Consider the following 20818-nt stretch of genomic DNA (forward strand, 5'->3'; position numbering starts at 1 on the left):
CTGCTGAGCTGTTTTCCAAAGTGTCTGGACCATTTTATATTCCGACCAGCAGTGAATGAGGGTTCAGATTTCTTTACACCCCCATCAGCACTTATTAGCTGACTTTTTGATTATAGCTGTGCTAGTGGGTATGAAGTATCTCATTTTGGTTTGGATTTGTATTTCTCTAATGACTAGTCATGTTGAGCATCTTTTTATGTGCTTATTGGCCATCTGTATTCTTTGGAGAAATGGCTGTTCAGTTCCTTTGCCCATTTTTAATTGGGTTAATTGTATCTGTTGTTGAGTTGTATACTGAAAGTTTTTAATGTATCCTACCAGAACTTTTTTCTGTTAAATAGTGTATTATTTTTACTGTACATTTTAATTTTTTTAATTAAAAAATTTTATTGAAGTACAGTCAGTTATAATGTGTCAGTTTCTGGTGTGCAGCACAATGTCCCAGTCATGCATATACATACATATATTCATTTTCATATTTTTTTCATTAAAAGTTATTACAAGATGTTGAACATAGCTCCCTTTGCTATACAGAGGAAACTGTTTTTACTGTATATTTTTTAAATAAGATTTTTTGACACATATAACCTTGTAACTTGATATTTTCCCTTTTTTCCAGCTTTACTGAGATATAATTGACAAACATCACTGTGTAAGTTTAAGGTGTACGGTGTAGTGAGTTGACTTACATATATTGTGAAATGATTACTACAATAAGTTTAGTGAACATCCATGTTGAATTGATACAATAAAAAGAAAAAGCAAAACATGAAAAAATTTTTTTCCTTGTGTTAAGAACTCTTAGGATTCACTCTCTCAACAACTTTCCTGTATATCCTACAGCAGCGCTAACTGTAGTCGTCATGTTTTACATTACGTCCCTGGTACTTACTTATCTTGTAACTGGAAATTTATACCTTTTGACGCTTGCCTCCAATTCCCCCTTCCTTCATCTGCCACCTCTGGTAACCATATGTCTGATCTCTTTTTCTGCAAGTTTTTGGTTTTTAGATTCCATACATAAATGAGATCATACACTATTTATCTTTCTCCGTCTGACTTACTTCACTTCGCACAATGCCCTTAAGGTCCATCCATGTTGTTGCAAATGGCAGAATTTCGTTTTTTTTTTTTTTTTATTTTAATGGCTGAGTAATATCCCATTGTACACATATACCACATCTTCTTTATCCATTCATCCATCGGTGGACACTTAGGCTACTTCTGTGTCCTGGCTGTTGTAAATAATGCTGCTCTGAACACGGGGGTGCAGATATTTTTTTCAAGTTATTGTAGCTTGGTTTTTAAACTTAATGTATTCTGACCATCGCTTCTCATGTTTGCTTTGTAGTACATTATATAAATGTTCCATAATTTAAAGTCTAATACTTTATGGGATTTATTTAAAAGGAAAAAAGAAAAAAAACCCACATTTGCATTTGCATCTTTGAACAGTTACTTCTTTAGGAGGCATTCCGAGAACTGGAATTACTGGGTCAAAAAGTGGGCATGTGTTAAAGCCTTTGAAAGATATTCCCAAATTGCCCTCCTGAAAGGTGGTTCTGAGTTTTAGTCTCATGCCAGGGTTTTAGGGCTGCTGTTTGCCCACAGACTTCCCAGCACTGAGCCACCAGCATTTTGTTAATCTTTGTAATTTCAATCTAAGAGCCCAGATTGGTGTTATGTACCTTTCTTTCACATTCATTTATTAATGCAAGTGGTTGACGTCTTTTCTTTGTTTCCCACCACTGGACTTGTTTCCTGAGCCTGGAGGTTTCCTCCCACGCCTCCTACAGGTCATCTCTGCCTGGACATCCCCCGTCTAGGAAGTGTCTCCTGCCCGCCCCAACCTACTCAGACACAGACACGCTCAGACTCTGTTTCACGGGTCCTTCCCAAGGCCCTGGGAGGGAGCCTAGGAGTGTGTTCACACGGTTATGTTTTTATTAAATTTTCAGAAGTAAAATATATTGTGTATTTTTTTCCCCCTTAAACAACCCCTCCCCACCCCAAGCAATAAGTTTCAAGCCCCACAAGGACAGATCTGCCCTTGCCAGGGACGTGTTGGGTGCTCAGTACAAAACGGAATTGAATGAAACTCATGGAGTGTAGGGCTCAGTAGCTTTTCTAGCATTTAGGCGAGGAACCTTTTGTTCACCTGACACTTGGTTCCGTGGGCTCATGAAGAATACGGTAGCAATGAAAGAGATGCTTTTCGAAGGTTTTTAACAGTTAAGGTTTTTAAGTTATTTTCTGGGCAGTATGTGTGTTTATGCAATCATGTGTTCCCAAACTTTGTTACTCAGAAGTTGAAAGTCTGTTTTGGCACATGCCTGATTTCCTGTGATAACCTAGTTAAATTACTCAGTGCGCTTATAGCTGCTGCTGCTTCTTTGTTTTTTTAAGACTCACTCTGTGATTCACCTCTTTTAAACTTTATATGGAGTTAGGAGTCTTTTGGGACCCTATTTTAATGTCTTGAGAATTTGCCCGACTTGAGTGATGAGGTTTCAAGGTGATTTGTTTACCTCACTAGTTTTCTTCCTAAACTTATTTCAAGTGTGTATTTAATAACGGGGTGAAAAGAACCCACGAAGCCTTTTGCCGAGCAGAACGTTTCTGAACGGGGCGCACCCGCAGGACGGTCCCTTGACTCCAGCCTGGGCCGAGTTTAGAACTGAGGCAAGTCAGCAGGTGTTTGAGTTCTTACAAGTTCCCCCCGAACGTGCTCTGCCCTGTGACGGTAGGGTTGACCACTTAATGTAGAAATGTCATTTCCTGAGCAACTTTCCCTGTTGGATGCTCCTGAGTATTTCAAAAGGCAGTGTTTTGGGTGTCAGAGAAAGCTGTGGCAGCCAGGGGGCGAGGCGGGGCATCCAGGAGCAGATCCGAAGAGGAAGCAGAACCAGACGCGGCTGAGCCCAGGGTCGAGGTCTGTGAAAATAAGCAGCATGTGCCATTAGCTGAGCAACTGTTACTGGCCTAGAAAAGCTTGAAAACACAGTGAAGAACTTAGCTTTGTCTCAGCATTAGCTCGCCCTGCAGGGAAATCGTGTGTGACAACGCCGCGTGTGTGATGTTGCAGGGTGGGGGGCGGGCTAGACTTGTGAGATTCTGGCTTCGTGATGCTTGGAAAGGCAGAATTGGGTTAAGTTATTGAGAAATTTCATATTGATTCAAATCATGGGTGATAGTTTCAAAAAAATAAAGACAGACTTTGGTATCAGTTAGTATAGGTTTCCTGTAAAACTCAGTGCCTATCTGGGGGCCCAGACTCTCTTCGCAGTATCCTGAGGGTAGTTCAGAGCCAGTGTTCAGCTTTTGGATGGAATCTTAGACTCCGGGGGACACAGTGCTGGTCATTTAGGCATTGACTGGTGGGTCTTTCCCTTGTCTGTTTGCTCCACATCAGGGCAGCCACCTGGGAATCCTAGTTGTTGGGGTCCTACAGACATTGGTTCATTTGCTGTATTTTAAACTCTTGACCACCTTTCTGTCTGCCCTGTGATCAGTTTATAGTCTTTATGCGCAGTACGTTTCTGCCCGCCCTCCTGGAGGGGTGGTACTCTCTTGTGTGAGTGGCTTGTCAAGTGGGTGAGTTGGCCGTGGGCGTTCAGAGTGGATGGGATGGGGTGGCGGCAGGCGATACTTTGTGTTCTTTGCTTAGAGATTTGGTTGAGAAAGCTCTCTGCGATTTCGACAACACTTGTCCTGATGTCATACATAAATATTATCTTTCTGAGTTGCTTGCTTGGGGCCAAGCTTTCAAGGAGAGTTGCTGAAGTGACAAAAGCTGTGATAGAAAATTTGGTAGTGGCCCAGCGTACTTAGTTTTGAAGTTGAAGACTTTGGACCCAAACCCAAATGGATCATAGGTCTCCCACTTTTATCCTTGCCTTGGGGGCTGTGAAGTTGTACTCAAACCTCAGGTGACACTGACATCAAAGTGGAGAGAAACTAGGACAAAAGCAGGGAGACACTTAATTGCTGTGGGAGGAGTTTGAACATCTTTACCTGTTGGCCAGCACGTTTTGAGGATGCACTGTGAGCAATCTGAAACTTGAATTCTTGGGTCTGCATTAGAGGGAAACAGTGGGCAAATGTAATTTTAAAGCAGATACATGAATTTAGTGCATATATGACCTGGCCAATTGTAGCAGCAGGGACAAAGGAAAATGGTCCTTCAGGCGGTCGGATCAATTGGTGCCCTCTTCTTGGTTTGCATCAGAGCCAAGTGGCTTCTTAGGCTTTGAGGCAGAAATTCACTGAGTCTCTAGGAAGATGGCCTCTTGGCTGTTGTCACACTCTTCTTTCACACAAGGACTCTTTGAAGAACTGCTCTACCAAGGGTCTGCTGGGTGTAAGAAACAGGGTTGGATGCCGTGGAGGACAGGGAAGTCTGACAGCCCTCGCTCGACCACAGGGAATTTACAGTGATGCATGTGAAAACAAAACTGGCAGGGTGAAGCCCAGGACAGAAATGCCACGTGAGGGATGCAGGGACCTCCCGGGCCTGGACAGACATGCCCTTTTCTTCCTCTGATCTGACTTAGGGGGTGGGGGTCTCTGGAGGCTTTGAACATCTGTGGTCCATCTTCTTGGGTGCTGATTTTACTTAAGATTTGGGAGATTTTTTTAAAAAAAATCTTAAACCTCAAAGCTAGAGTGCTTAGTTTGTATCTTAAGAATAGACAATGAGCCTTTAATTATTTTTCACATTTTAGGCAGGAAGCTGGGGAGGCCCCGGGCCCCCGGGGCAGATTAGTGTCCTGTATCGGGCGCTGAGGCGGGGAGGTGGAGAAGCAGTGGCTCGAGCTCGGGAAGGAAGACCTCTCCTTTCCCTAATGACTGGCTGGGCTGGGCCAGGAGCCCTTTGAGTTACACGTGGGGCCGGGGATTCGTACTTGAGTTGGGTTAATGATCACAGGTAAAGACCTGGAGCATGGCTTAGTTTCTCTTTGGAGCCAGTTAATGGGAAGCCCTGAGGAACCTTCTAGGGGATGGTCGGAGCGTATGCTTTTTCTGTTGAGGTCTTTGTATGCAGCAGTTCAGTGGCGCCCTGAGGTTGTAGAGCAGGTGGCCCACGTGGATGGGCTGCAGGAATGGGTGGGTGGAGGGACTTGCAGTCCTGTCCCGACTCTGCCCCCAGGGAAGCCAGTGCCCTGTGTGTGTGTGAGAGACAGGGGCCAGGGGCCAGGGGAACCCCGAGCGGGGACACACACAGGCTTCAGCCACTTTCAGTGGTGTCCTCTTGGGCCTTGTCTCTTCACGTGTAGACTGGGGACGATACCTACTCTTCTGGGGTGGCCGAGGAGACAACTTGTATCAGGTGAATATGTGTTAGGTATTTGGCTAATTGTGGTGGTTGTGTTCGGGGTAATGGTGCTGATATCATTGGAAGGGAAAGGGGTGGCTGTTTCTCCCAGGAAAATTCTGGGCCCTGGCTTTCTAGGCAGGAGTGTCTCAGTACACGTATCCGCCCCTGATGTGCTGGTTAGGAAGTAGACAGTCTGTGCATCCCCCAAGAAAAATATGTCTTGTTAAATACAGATGGACCCTAGTTTAGATATGATACGTTCCCAAAGACTGCTCTTTTAAAACCTTTATTTATTTTAATTGTGATACATGTATATATAATATACAATTTACCATTTTAACCATTTTTGAGTATACAGTTTAGTGGCATTAAATACATTCATGCTGTGCGACCATCACCACCGTCCATCCACAGAACTCTTTTCATCTTGCGAAACTGCAGCTCTGTGCTTTTTACCTACCGGCTCCATTCCTGGTCCCCCAGCCCCTGACAGCCACGCTTCTGCTTCCTGCTACTATGAGCATGACCACCCTCAGCACCTCGTGTAAGTGGAAGCATCACAGTGTTTGTCCTTCGGGGACTGGCTTATTTCACTGAGCGTCATGTCCTCGAGGTTCTTTCCGGTTGGAGCCTGTGTGGTCTCTGTTTTGCTGTTGTTCTTTGTTTTATTTCTTATTCTTGTTACAGAAGAGATACGTGTTAATTTCACAGTCTTTCAACAATGTAGAGAAGGAGGCAGACACTCCGGAACGCTCCTGCTGAACATAACCCCTGCGAGTCTGGTGTCCGCTTCTCCTGAGGCTGTGTCTCAGAGCAGAATGGCTTAGAGTAGAATTGCATGTACACTGGGGCCTCTGGCCTCCCCTCTGGATGTGAGGGAACCGTGGGATCTGAGTCGTGAAGACAGTGGGGACTCAAGCGTGAGTCAGTCTGGGGCTGTGGTGGGGGAGCTGGGAGAGACCATGGAACAGAGAAGTGGGAACCCTTAACCGCCTTTTATGAAATGGGACATTCTCATCTTTGAAGCTTCAGCTTGTGGGTTTTGAGTTCCTGTTGTGTGCCCTTTAATTTCAACTTTCTAAGTTCCTAAGGGTGTAGTAAATAGGTGTGCTGGCTTTCATTATGTGCAAATATTAGGAGGCCTCAGAAGGATGGGCTCTTTTCTTCGGGGGATGGGCGGTGGTGGGTGGTGGGCTGGGATGGAGGCCATGTGCTGGGCATCAGGTGAGGCAGGATGGAAGCAAAGGAAGATTCAGGGCTAAGAAGGTCCAGGGTGTAGCTTTCAAGAAGACTGGCCCCTCCCCCTGCCTCTGGCTCCTTCTGAGAGTATTCTGATCTCTGCCTGCCTGACTCTCTGGCCTGTGCCTTCACTCTGCTAGATGAAGTTCTCTCAGAGTAAGGTCCTTCTGTTTTTAATTTTTGCAGCCCCAGCACGTCACTGGGGTGCCTTTAGTAGATGTTTCTGGAATGAGTCGAGAGCTTGCCTAGAAGGTGGCCGTTCCCAGCTCTCAGTGTTCGCCACGCCTGTTTCCATCCGCCCCTCAATTTTTCCATTCTTTACTTTCACTCTGGTCCTTACACCCCAACCCACAGGGCCTCCCCATCCTCCCACTCCTACCTCCCACGGACCACTTTCAGCTCTGGGTTGGCCTGAGGCCCTGCCTATAGTTGCCTTTGGTGATTCGGAAAAGTCAGAGGAAATCCCCGTGGCCTTTGCCCGGGCCGGAGGGCTCCTGGGTTTTCCCTTAGCCCACTCTGAGTACTCGGTGGTTCGGCTTTACAGGACTTCAGGATTGCGTAGGTTTTTGTGGCTTTGTCTATTCACTTAACTATCATGTAATATCTGTATGGTACTGTGTTTTCTTTGGTCTTAAAAAACAATTGAAGAACATTGTGCCTATAGGACGACCTGTATTTTTCTCTTTGGACATTTGTTGTGTCTTTACCATTTCACTTCAAAATAAGACCCAGAATAGAGTTTCCTGTGAAGGTAAAGTCCCATGTGTTATGTCAGACATCAGCAAACCACGTTCATGAAAACAGTCAGGATTACGATGCTTTTTAAGTAGAAGTATTTGTGAAATTTAGGGATTTCCTAAAGTTTATCTCCATTACTGTCTGTTGAATGGGATTCCTTCTGTGAGACGTGAGGTTAGGCAGTTCGCCTGAGGCTGGAGAAGGGGGCAGATGTCTCAGGAATGAGATGGAGAGGGGAGAGAGGCATAATAGTAAACAAAAAATTAAACTTTTAAAAGAAAGCATCACTGCATTGTGTGGGATGAGACTAGATCAGATGCAAAGCCCGAAGGTAAGACCTGGGGTAAAAAAGAAGGGAAAGTCTTTGAGGAAGAGGAACTGAGGTTCAGAAATGCATTAAGGCTAACATTTGCACAGTTGGGTGGCTGTTTTGAAGGAGGTGCTGAGGGGAGCAGTCAGAAAGGAGGTTGCGTGCTTCTAGCTAACCTCAGGTTTTGCTGTTGAATTTTCCTGTGCTCTTGAGTTAGCATATTCTTACTGACGGGATTGTAGGAAATAGCCTGCAGTTAGCTCGTGTTAAAATTAAAGTGAATGTCCGAATGGAAACCACACCCAGAAAAGAAGCTATCACCCTCACTGTGCAGTCAGCCTCATAGATTTTACAGAAAGTTTTTTTTTGTTTTTTACCCGGGGTCAGGGTGATACCTGGGATTCCAGCCAATCAACAGAGGCCACAGGCAGTCAGGTAAGGGAGGCCATCCTAGGGGAACATCAGCCCTGCCCTTACTTCTCACAGTTTTCTGACTACGTTTCTCATTACGAAAGTCGTGTTTGGTGTAGCAAGATGAGCTAATTCAGTAAAGGCCAACCGGGATCGGGGCCGCCCTACTCTCCTCACTGAGGCTGTTTGACCAGCACACCTCACTCTGCGTGTGCAAGGCTGGCTTTCTCTCCCATCTTTCTTTAAGTCACTTCTGTTTGACTTTTTCGTTCTCTCCTGCAGAAAGTCAAAGGGGGAATTGGGCCACTGGCTGTGTGTGCTAGGTAGCCCTTCACAAAGCTCTGCTCCCTGAGAGTTCCCTTCCGGTGCACGTGGTTTGGGGAAGGGCGCCGATGCACACGGCCAGGGAGGAGGGGACGGCCAGGAGCCGTGGCTACTTGGGACCGGCAGACCACGTCTTCGCCTAATACTTTGTAAATTTTAAAGACACCAAAAAGAAAGGTAGCTCATCACAGGCACAGAAGTATATAGTTTTTAATGGTGGACACTGCTGGCAGGTAAAGTGTGTCACAGGGAAGTCATATATTTGTTTGTTCTGTGTGTTGTTTTGGAGACAGCTTATATAATAGCTGTCTGTGCTTTTTGTCTGTTTTCAGGGACTCTGGTGAAGAAGGTAAGCTTATCTAGTAGCACATGATTGGTTGGTAGGAGGCCTGGGTTTCTCACGTGGCTTCTAGCTCGATCCCTGACCATGGCAGGTGGTCCTCTGGGCTTCCACTTCCTGGCCTGCCAAAGGAGAGATTCAGACGCTGTGGTCTATAAGGTCACGGCTAACACAGAAGCTCAGGGTTATGGCTTGAGTTTATTGCTTTATGTTAATTATTTAGAGGACTTGTCCCTGGGTCTTAGGTTTTGTGCAGCATTGTCACTGCTGTTTGTTTGATGCCTTTAGCTAGAACGTATGTAGCCCTTTGATTTTACAGTTTTAGTGTTGTAGTTTCTATGGGAAGATCTGATTGGCTTTCTGTGCCGGCTTCTAGGAGGTACTGTGGTGAGGGGAGCGGGGACTGTCTCTGGGGAAGGATGGCTCCCCTTGAAGACTGGGTGGTGCTGCCCCCTGACAGTGCTGAGGGTGTGGCCGGCACTCTGTCCAGTATCGACGGGTGACCTGCCCCTGCCCGAGTGTTAGCCTTTCCTGCCTTAGTGGACCACCTTGCCTTTGTTTTTCCTTCCTTCCATCTTTTTGGTACCATAGTTTTACAACTTGGGAGGCTTCTTTGATTTCTGGTCCTGTATGTTTCGAGTGTTGGCCACACTGGTTGTGTGAGCAGCTGCTCTCTCCCCTGGTCCGCCCCGAATTTCTCGGGCACGCAGTAAACCCCCGCCTGCCTGCGCCTGACGGGCCCCCGCCGCTGACTTCTGTCTCTCTGACGCGGATAGCAGTGTGGAGTCAATGGGATTTCAGATCTGGGGGTGAAATAGTTTAGCCTCCACTTACTTTTAGATTTTGACATTAGGTAATATAAAACAGGTGACAGCTTGCCTCTTTAAAGAGCAGGTTACTTTTAAAAATGTAAATTTACAAATCGACAGAACCCAGTGTATGAAAACAGGACAGAGAGTAAGCTGCTCTGGAGCTCCTGGCCGTTGGCACTGGTAGATCTGTGTGGGTTGGAGAATGTAAGTTTTATGTTTAGTGCATCCTTTTCCAGTTACTGGAGAAAACTATGTGGCATGTTTGAAAATACTGAAAAAAGAGAACTGGTTTTAAAAATAGAGTGTGCAGACTGGTTGCAGTAATGCAGATAATCTATCCACCTGTGAACGTGCAGGGGGAAACCTCTGGGTTTAAAAACAAAACAGTTTAAAGCGATGAGAACAAGTGTCGGTTTAAAAGCAGGTAGAGGAAGGAAGGACTGACTTGAGAACGTGATGAAACAGCTTTCTCACTTCCATTTCCTCCTACCTTCCTCCTTTTACTTTCTTGAAAATATTGGTGTTGCCTCTTGGGGGCGCCCTTCCTAGGCCTGTCTCCTAGTGTTTGTTTCAGGAAGGCAATTACAACATGTGACAACCTCAGTTTTAATATTTTTTATTTATTCATCATCATGTAATTTAATGATTTTATTTGGGCCGGGGGGAGGGGGAGGTAATCAGATTTATTTATTTTTAGAGGACGTACTGGGGATTGAACCCAGGACCTCCTGCATGCTAAGCATGCACTCTACCACTTGAGCTACACCCTCCCCTGAGGGCTTCAGTTTTAGAGTTTCTGGTGGAAAGAGCACTGGGAGAAAGGGGCTTGGTCTGGGTGGGGAGCGTGCGGGCTGGAGATAGGGTGGACTCTGGAACATCACATCGGCCTGGCTTCTTATCTGGCTTGTATGCTGTAGGTGATGTGAGGCGCTGCAGTTTTGCTCTGTTTCTGTGGGGCACCTTTCTACTTCGTCTGATCTGGGAGGCTTGTGTCCTCTGGATTAAGTAAGGAAGGGAGGGTCCTGGGAGGTGAGGAAGGCCCTTCCATCGCCTTTCCCCTCCTTGTCCAGAGGGCTCCGGAGACCATTCATCAGTTGTCAGTTCCATGATTATTGGTGATTTCCAGGATATTTTGTGATTAATTTTATCCCGATGAGAAATTACACTGAATTCCATGTCCATGAACGCTGACTCTCACCCGTACAAGATGGAAATGTTCCATTCCATGTAGGGTTGGTGGTACTGGCAGTAGTAGAAGAAATGATGTGATTACTTTGAACTTTCTGTTTGAAGAAATTGCATGCTTCTAAAATGTGGTAGATGGGATGGAATCCTTTTACAAAAGAAATGAAAGTAAAATTTCCACTTAAATGAGCAAACGTTTGTGGGCGTGCGTCTTCCACCCCCTCAAGCCCATCTTGAAGAGAAACTCAGTGTATGTTTCCACTTACCGGAAGTATGTCAAGTCAGAGACCTGTGTGGACTCCTTATTTAGAAGCAGACGCTTCTGCTTTGGAAGGGAGTGGGTTGAAAGAAGTAGAAAAACCAATGAGAAGACTGAGTGGGAGAGAATCTTAATGCAGGTACAAATGTGATGCCAAATTAATCTAGGAGTAAAAGTAGTTTATTCACAGAAGACAAATTAAGAAATTAACATGCACCTCTGTGGCACATGGTGTGTTCTCTGGTCAGCTCCTTGTGATGGAAATGATTCCATTTGCTCGAGAGACCTCTCCTCCCTCCCCACCCTATCCAGGTAACTGTGGGAGAGTTTTCGGATTTGACATATGCCTGCTTTTAGAAATCACACGGTGTATTGAATTAAGTAAGATCTGATTGCAAAAATGGACTCTGTGGGCTGTTACACAAGATGTTACCATATGTTGGTTTCACGAGACCTCACACACGCTTTAAGAGAAGAACCACTGACATTATTTCAAACCTGAGTGGTTCATAGTTCATACTGGTGTCAGATGTCCTGTTCGCAACACCTAGATTTCTTGCTGTTTCTGCTGTTCTTTTTTCTCGGGTCTCTGCTGCTGCTCTGAGAATACCAACTTCTTGTTTGTGGTCAGGGGCTTTTATGCATTTACAGGATCTCATGCTGTGTTGGACGTATAGTCCAGAAAATAGTGTGTAAGAAATGCTGGTTGACTTTGGGCAGATCTTGATCATGCTGATATTAGAGCTTCCAGGTGAAGGTTGTTTTACGATGTTTTTAAAATTAACCCTATCTGTTCAGTTCAAATATCATTCATTTGGTGAATGACAGAATTTGGGGGCAGAGAGTCAGTTTATTGGATGATACAAATCAGGATGCTAAAGATCTTTAAAAAAATTTTTTTTAAATTGAAGTATAGTCGATTTAAAATGTTGCGTTAATTTTAAAAGATCTTGACAGACTGCATTTTGAGCTAAATCAAAGAAGAAATTCAAAAGGTATCTGAATGAGCATGGTCCCCACAGGAAGGGGAAATGCAGAGTAGAGAGGCCAGTGGGGGAGGGAGACCGGAGGGGTTTGACTGCTTGGGGGCGAACGCCACATGGGTGTGTCAGAGGCGAGGGCCTCTCATCACAGTAGGCTGGCCTGCTGGACACGGTTTTGGTGACTACTGTTCGGTGCAGCCGTTTCAGAAGCACGTTTAACTCACGGAAGTTCAACCTCTGGATCACGAAGGAGTGAGTGGGTCTTCCCGCCATGGGACTCTGTGGCTGGCTGGCGCAGGGCAGGCGGTGCTGGCCGAGGCAGTGTGCGGGTCCTGGGGTCTCAGCCCACAGGGCGCCCCTGGCTGCGTGGGCCTAGGGCAGCCTCCTGAGGAGGGATGAGGGGGGCGGTTCCCTGTTGCTCTGGGGCTCCTTCCTGGAGGCCCAGCACCAAGCCTGCCCCCTTGAACCCTCTCAGTGGTCTCATAAGCACCTAGTTCCCTGTATTAAAATCCCTTTCTGCTGAAAGCAGCTAGCCTGTTCCCTGCAGCCTGACCCTTGCTGGGACTGAAGCATTTTATAATGGGAATGAGCTGCACTGGAAACATGTTATCACTGGGAGGGTCCCGGAGTGAATGCAGATAGATGGATCGATGGATCTGTGGTCCCTGGATGCACACACTCCTACTGCCCTGATGGGTGCAGGGGTGGTGGAGTTGCTTGAGGGAGTTATTCCCAAACACAGATTTCCAGGCTCTGTCCCCAGAAATTCTAATTCAGGAGGAACTGGTGGAGCCCTGGATCCGTAGCTTTTTAAAATTTGTTTAAGTTCTTTTTTTGGGGGGGGTAGTAATTAGGTTTCTTTATTTTTAGAGGAAGTACTGGGGATTGAACCCAGGACCTCATGCATGCTGAGCATGTGCTCTATCACTTGAGCTATAGTTTTAAAAAGCTGCCCCTGGTTGTCCCTAAGAAGTGGCCAGACTGGATACCAAGGGACTGAATCATTTCTTGACTCTAGGAGCTGATGCTCATGATTCTTTTTAAAAGGGAGGAAATGTTAGGAGCCATACATTTAAAAATTCCACTGCTGGGGGATTTACCTTTTCTTGGATTTAAAGGGATTAATTCTATAACTGCTGCCAGTACGTGGCAGTATTTCTAGTGTGCAGTGTACAGGGGTTACCCTCTTTTGTTATTACTAGAGGAAAGGAATATATTTGGAAAGTGTTACTGAGTATAGAATGAAAATTGCGTTGTCTGTAATGAGAGTTAAAAATTTAACTGAATACTTGATATCCGGCGCTTTATTGTATAACTGTGGCATGTCACAGTGTCGTCCCCGCTTTCATCGTGTAAAGTACTGTTAGTGTAGTTTCTTATCTCTGTTTATAGTTAAAGGGAAGCCACAATGGGGGCTGTTTGAAATACGGAAATGCCTCCTCAGAAGAGAGGTCAAGGGGTTATTTGGAGAACCGGAGAGTTCAGAATCATTGAGCAGGACTGAAGTTCATTGCGCGCTGCAGGCCCGTGGTTTAAGGATCAGGGCTCACGCGTCCGTGGAGATTGATGGCAGTGGGAGGACCTGTCTTGGTGTCAGCACTTGTGTCGCTCTTATTTGATCTCCTCCATCTAAAAAAAATTAAGCCCCAAACAAAAGCCCACAATCCCAGTTCTGATTTCTGCCCTTCTCGTGCTTTTGTACCTTTCGGAAGGTAACATGCCAGTCTAACGCATGAAGTCAAAGGGCGCCTCCTTAATGGAAATGGATTTCGCCCTGGATGTTTGGAGTCCTCGTAGCAGCAGGGGTTATCTGTCAAGTGGGGCTCCACTGAGGGCCAGGCCTTCCTTCCCCTGCAGCTGCCAGGCTGCTTGAAATGAGGCGGAGTGATTTTGCACTTGGATAACAGGCAGGAATTAACTGCAGCTTATTACAGAGTGCTGCATAATGACAGGGATGCGGCCCGCGCTCGGCAAGGGCATCTGCACACGGCATTTTCATTATGCATACGAGGGGTCTGTGTGCACAGAAAGGAAACGAGCCTGGAGGGCTTCTGTGGGGACATGTCTGAGAAGACGCATCTGTAGAGACAGCCCCCTCTTCCCTTTCCTGCACTGCATCCTGACAGAGTGAATTAGGAGGCTGGCATGTGTACTTGCCTTTTTTTTTTTTTTTCTAAAAAAATCAGCTTTATGAGATATAATACGGATACCATGTAATTCACCCATGTAAAGTCTGCAGTTCGGTGTTTCTTAGTGTATCTGCCAGGTTGTGCAGGATCACCACCATCTAATTTTAGAGCCTTTCTGTCTCTCCTGAAAGAAGCTGTGGTTCTTTTACGAAGAAAATCTAGTTTATACTTTTTAAGGGACACTTTTTTTTTCTTGGTGGGGATGCTTCCTCCTGAAGCCTGTTGCAGAATCATCCTATTTCTCAGAAAGCGTTTGTTTTCAGACATCAGATGTATTTTCATGTTCCAAGGGTTACCAGCTTTCCTAATTTTTGGACCCAAGCTCATGAATTAGGTTTTAGTGACCAGGTTCATCTAACTACTGGTTGGAACCTTTTCAGCTTTGAGTGATAGATTCCAGTGGAAAGGAATTGATCAGTTCACATGACCTGGAAGAAGGAGGGCTGTCGGCTTCAGGAGGAAGCGGAGTCAGGGATTCTCTCTCCATCCCTTAGATCTTTTATCCCCGTGTTGGTGACATTCACCCTCAAGATAGCGGGGGGACTGGGGGTGGGAGTGGGGGACAGTCTGCTCCCACTGGTGCTTGAACCCGGGATGCAGTTCAGGGAGCAGGAGCGAGGTCATCAGGTGCCGGACCTCACCTGAGCTGCCTGTTTTTGGGTACCTGCCGTTTGTAAATATTACAGATTTTGACTTATTTCTTCATTCTGGAATCGTGAATCCACACATTCAAGCAGTTGAACCATCTCAGGCATGTTGCAGTAACAGATGCTGCTGATTGGGGTGGTCGGTCAGAGGATTTGAACCGGCTCGGGCCTGGGGGCTGCTTTCCAAAGAAAGACCGTCCCCAGGCAGGCAGCAGCAGACAGGGTCTCTTCTTATGGCTCTAACTTACTTTATCCACACGTTTCAGTGCCGTATTTTTCTCAGTAGACTCAATAGCCTCTCTGTTTTTTAATTTCTTAGTTTTCTCAGCATGTTTTAAACAACTACAGCATTTGCAATTTAGCAAGTCACTCTATACCCTTGACATGACTAGACCTGACTTTTTCTAAGGTGAATAAAAAATATAACTTAACCGGACATTGGTTTTTAAAACTGTTCTATACATTGTTTGTGACCCCTTTTTTAAAAAAAATTAGATTTGGTAAAGATTTATATTGAAACTTGGGAAACCTTTTTCCATGACATTTCCTGTGGTTTCTGATATATTATGGTGAGGCTGACTTTATACTCAATAACTGAAAAGATATTCTGAGGCCTGAATTGTGATTTTATAAATCCGTGACGCTAGTTGAGAAGTTTTTCTCCTATTCAGCAAATCGTATTGAGCCACTGTTCTCTAAATGCTTGGGACACGTTGGCACACAAAATTGGCACACGAGACCAAAATCCCTGTCCCAGTGGGGCTTATAATCTAATAAAATATGAGAAAGAGACAGCAAACCTCAGTATAATAAACAACTACAGTTTTGGACCAAATATGCCACACTGATGAGGGATGTTGAGGGTAGGGGAGTATATATGGGTGGGTGGGGAGGGCTATGTGGGAACTCTGTGGGAACAGAGTTCACAGAAAGGAATTTTCTGCTCAATTTTGTTGTGAACCTGAAACTGCTCTAAAAGAATAAACTCTATTTAAAAAAAGCGCAAAAAAAAACCCCTACATTTTTGGATGTTTGACGGTGTTACATCGAATGGAGAAAGTTGAAAAATGGGGCAAGGAAAAAGAGGGTGAGGATTGTGGGCTGGGGGCTGTCATTCTAAGCAGACGGGGTGTCTAGGCTCGTTCAAAGAGTGAGATTTTACAAAGATTTGGAGGAGGTGAGGGAGTTCACCGTGGGAGAAGAATGTTCCAGACTAAACAGTAAGTGCAGAAGCCTTTAAAGAGGGAATTAATGCCTGGAGTGTTCAGAGCAGCGGGAGCTGACCAACTGTGTCCCAGGGAGGGGAGGGGACTGAAGGTGGTGCGGTCACTGGGGAGAGTGTGCTGTGGGGTTCATGTGAGACCTGTGAAATGGGGAGTTATAGTGGAGTCTCAGCACAGCAGTGATGTGGTCTGAGTTAGGTTCAGGCAGGCCATCCTGGCTGGTGTTGACCTAAACTGTGAGGAAACCACGTGAGGCCACTGCAGTCAGTAGTCAACAGACGGAGAGATCCTGGTACCCGGGCCAGGGCGGAGGTGGGGAAGGTGGTGAGGGCCTGGATATGTTTTGAATGCAGAGCTCCCAAGCTCCCCAGTAGACTGATGTGGAGTGCAAGGCAGAGAGCAGTCAAGGATGATTCCAAGGGTGTTGGCTTCAGCAGCTGAAGGTGAAGAGTAAGGTGGGGTAAGGGGAAGAGTTTTGTTTTAAACTTAGTTTTTGAATGTCTTCTAGACTTCCCAGTAGACCTGTAGGAGTGCTGGAATTGGAGAGAGGGCTGGGCCCAAGATGTGGGATTTGAAGACTGTATCAGATCAGTGAGTGAACGGTTGTAGATGGGAAAGGAGGAAGCCTGGGGCTGGATGGAGCCCAGGGGTCTCTGTGGAGAGAGGTGGGGGAGGAGGAGCCCAGAGAGTCAGGGAAGTGGAGCAAAGTAACAAGAAGTGTTTGGGAATTGAAAATTTAAAAAAAATTGAAGTATAGTTATTTATAATGTTGTGTTAGTTTCTGGTGTACAGCGATTCAGGTATACATATATATAGTCTTAAATTTTTTTCCTTTTTTTGGCGGAGGGGAGAGAGAATTTATTTATTTTATTTTATTTAGTTGTCTAAAAAAATTTTTAAAGGAGGTACAGGGGATTGAACCCAGGACCTTGTGCATACAAAGCACACACTTTACCACTGAGCTATACCCTCCCCCATATATGTATTATTTTTCATATTCTTTTTCATTATAGGTTATGGAAGATATTGACTTCAGTTTCTTGTGCTATACAGTAGAAAATTATTGTTTATTTATCTTATGTATAATAGTTTGTATCTGCTAATCCCAAACTCCTAAGTTATCCCTTCCCCTCTTCCCCTTTGGTAACCAGAAGTTTGTTTTCTATGTTTGTGAGTCTGTTTCTGTTTTATAAATAGGTTCATTTGTATCATTTTTTTTAGGTTCCACATATAAGGGATATTATGTGATATTTGTTTTTCTCTGTCTGGTTTACTTCACTTAGTATGATCATCTCCATGTCCATCCACGTTGCTGCAAATGGCATGATTCCATTCTTTTACCTTGAGGAGTGGTAGGGAATTGGAACTTTTGTTACCTTTTAAATAACTTATAAATGTGGAAATGTGTTACTTGAATCAATCAAAAGAAATAATTACAAGTTGTATGTAAGATGAATGTACCTTCCTCTTACTCTTGAGTTTTCTGAAGGCACATACCTCTGAAAAGTGTTAATATTTTCAAAGATATTGAACCACTAGACAGTTTCAGAAAATCGGCAGCAGGGTGGAGGGAAGCGTTACCCGTCCCCGTCCCTGTCCCTCCCCCCCCCCCCCCCCCGACCCCGCTCCTAACATTGCCGGTCCGTGTTTTGGTAATTGCCTCCTCGCTTTCCTCTGTGTGTTTTTAGTTGTCATCGCGCTGCACATGCCCGTCTTGTTTCCCTGTATTTACTTGTTGGCAGCTTTCCCCGCCACGTTGCTATTATTATCTTCACAACTCGGTCTTTACTGGAGAGCTCTACTTGTTTTGCAATCGCTGTTCACTGATAAAACCTGACCCTTGCCTTGCCCTCCCTGCTCTGCTGGGCCCTGGAGCCGGGGCCGGCTTCACACTTGGTCTGAGAATGCGGGAAGGAGAGAGCGAAGTGCTGGACGAGCAAGACCCGGGCTGGCCTGGCCGGTGGGAGGGGAACCAGCCTGCAGGGCCGCACAAAGGGAGGGCGGGCCTGTGCCCAGGGGCCTCTGTCCTGGGCCCTAGTGACCTCGGGGCCATTCTTTCTTCCGTGACATCTTCAGTGATTGCATTTCAGTGCCTCAAGGCTTTGAAAGAGAAATTACAATTTAAAAGGAAGACTCTTCATGCACTATTTGCATATGAGTGGCGTCTGTATAATTAAGAACAATTAAATTCTCTGGGCTGGATTGAAAGGGAGGCGCCTGCTACTCTTTCAAGTGGGGTGCACCTGGAGCTGGCGCTCCCTTGAAGTAGGTTGGAGCCATTCTGCCCACCTCCCCAGCTCTACCGCCCTCCCCAATAAATGAAATTCTGAAAGATTCTTCAGCCTTGTCCCGATTTGCTTCTGTAGTCTTTCCTATTGAACGTGAATCTTTACTATTTTGCTTTGATGCTGGCCTAGAACTGACACGTTCCCTGCCCCCACCTCCCCCTGCTCTTTGCAAAGCTCTTTACATCCAAATTTCATTTAATCTCCTCACAGTGGACCCAGGGGGTGTTATCTTAATTTTACAGTAAACAGAAATTCTGGTTACATGGACATTAGATGATCTCAAGCATTCATCTGGCTCGTTGAGACTACCTTTGTGTATTGTTCTCTGATGGGGACCCAGTGAGTGACTCTAGGCCCTGGGACTCCAGCAGATTTCTTTCTTTCACTGCTATAACCCTCTTATCATCCTTGGACTCCTTTCTCCCGAGACTGACTAGGAAGCTGGACCCAGTCTGGCCCCCTTTTTCCCCTTCTGATTTTGCAGAAACTCTGCACTTCATCACGGTGTGGAAGAACTTTGGGTAGAGCAGGGAGACGGGCGTTTTCTAATGCAGGGTTCCCGCCAGCCACCCCCGGGGTGGGAGCTAGTGTGTGTCAATGACTGAGGAAGCTGCAGCAGTCTTTAAAGAGTAGAATAACTTTTACTCCCCGCGCCCTCTCTGCAGTGGGGATGGTGTTAGGCTCTGACTGGCAAGGCCCCTTCTGGGACTTTATTCCTAGAAGTGGGGACAGTCACCTTTGTGTTCCTTCCAGCATCTTTTGTAGTTCTGCTGTGGTCACGTGGTCTGGGTTCCCTGAAGTGTGTGACAAAGGTCCTTGGGGTCCCTGGGTGGGACAGGTCCCTGCCTGTGAGGTTATGAGGCAGGACAGGATGCTAGGTTCTGAACGAGAAGGTAGTTTTTGTGTGCCCAGATCTGAGGACATTTCTCACTTGGCACCAGCCTGTGACCAAAGCCACCACAGGCCACCAGCACAGTCGGTGGCTTTCCCCAGTGTCGGGCAGCAGGACCAGCCTTTCTTTACTCAGCAGTTTTCTTTGTCTTACTGTCAGGTTTGGGTTCCTTTTATTGCTTTCACCACTTAGCCTTCTGATTTATTGGGGAGCTCTGGTTCTGGACCACAGGAAAGGCTGGTGGTGCTGGAACTCACCTACCCGGAGTTGGCAGAGGCTGGGGGATGGCGCCGTTGTGTAGTGTGGGTTCTGTTGGGCAGTGGTCACTGGCAGTTTCTGGTGTTTGAAATGGGTGAGAGCTGTTTCAGTTAGTCTTAAGTTTTGAGGGAACGGAGTTACAAAATACCAGTGATTTAAAACATGATAGAGTTTTTTTTTTCTTTCTCTCTCTCATATGACACCTCTGGCTCCAGGAAGTCTTCAGGGAACCCACTCCCTCCAGCTCCCCGTGTTCCTTCCCCTAGGGTACCAGGCCTGGCACTCAGGGTGAATACATGGGATTAACAGCAGCAGATGGGAGGAAGGAGTGCAGGAAAGGGCCAGAGGCTTCCTGGCAGCCTCCACTCGAACCTTCCACTTACACCTCGTTTGCTGGAACCTGGTTCCGGGACCATTCCCAGCTGCAGGGGCTCCTGGGATATGTGCCCAGCTAAAAATTATACAGAAGATAGAGAGAAGGTTTATTAAGTGCCGAAGAACAGTCTTTGTCACAGAACCCTGGGAAAGAAAGCATGAAACCGTATTTCTCAAGGGAAAATTGCTTTTGACACAACACATCTCCTCCATCCCTGGGAGAAAACCCAGCCCTTCTGCCTTGTGTTAAGGAGTACTTGTTTTTCTGGGCACACTCGGGATGATTTCTCCAGTGTCAGGAAGCCTCGGGTTTCATACGAGAAGAATCAGCGTTGAAGCCATTCTGACAGTGGGATTATATCCCATAAGCCGTGAGCTTGGCTCTTTGGGCAAGTATGGAGTATCTATCTGCTCGTGTGTTAAGTGGACAGCCTGATGGACCAACTAAGAAGAGCTTCTTCTACTTTTTTTTTTTTTTTAAGCTTACATCCAGAAGGTAAATTGTTTTTTTCTTTTAAAGAGAGAAGACTTTTTTTTTTTTTTCATTTGGCATTTTTACTGCTAACAATCTATAGAAGTTTTAGTATTTAGTGCCAGGTCAGGCTTAAGGAGCAGTTTCTATTTCTTTTCTTTTCTTTTTTTTTTAACATTTTTTATTGATTTGTAATCATTTTACAATGTTGTATCAAATTCCAGTGTAGAGCACAATTTTTCAGTTATACATGAACATATATATATTCATTGTCACATTTTTGAGAAGACTTTTTTAAAAAATGTTTTTATGAGATAATGTCTTTATTCTTAAAGTTGCATTTTTTAATTGAAGTGTAGTCAGTTTACAATGTTGTGTCAATTTCTGCTGTACAGCATAAAGTTTCAGTTATACATATACATACATATATTTGTTTTCACATTCTTTTTTCATTATAGGTTACTGCAAGATATTGAATATAGTTCCTTGTGCTCTACAGTAAAACCTTGTTGTTTATCTATCTATAGATAGATAGATAGATCTTGGTCTCCCAATT

At 45.5% G+C, this 20818-nt stretch overlaps 1 protein-coding gene and 1 non-coding gene across 2 annotated transcripts in view; one reads left to right on the plus strand and one right to left on the minus strand.

The window, feature by feature from the left end:
* TMEM131L (transmembrane 131 like) overlaps window positions 1-20818 on the plus strand; it is a 159808-nt gene that overhangs the window by 46178 nt on the left and 92812 nt on the right.
* On the minus strand, window positions 16878-16949 carry TRNAT-UGU. Its single transcript has one exon. It is a non-coding gene; the product is annotated as a tRNA-Thr (tRNA).

The sequence above is a fragment of the Camelus ferus genome, chromosome 2, assembly GCF_009834535.1.
Source record: "Camelus ferus isolate YT-003-E chromosome 2, BCGSAC_Cfer_1.0, whole genome shotgun sequence".
Classification (NCBI taxonomy): domain Eukaryota; kingdom Metazoa; phylum Chordata; class Mammalia; order Artiodactyla; family Camelidae; genus Camelus; species Camelus ferus.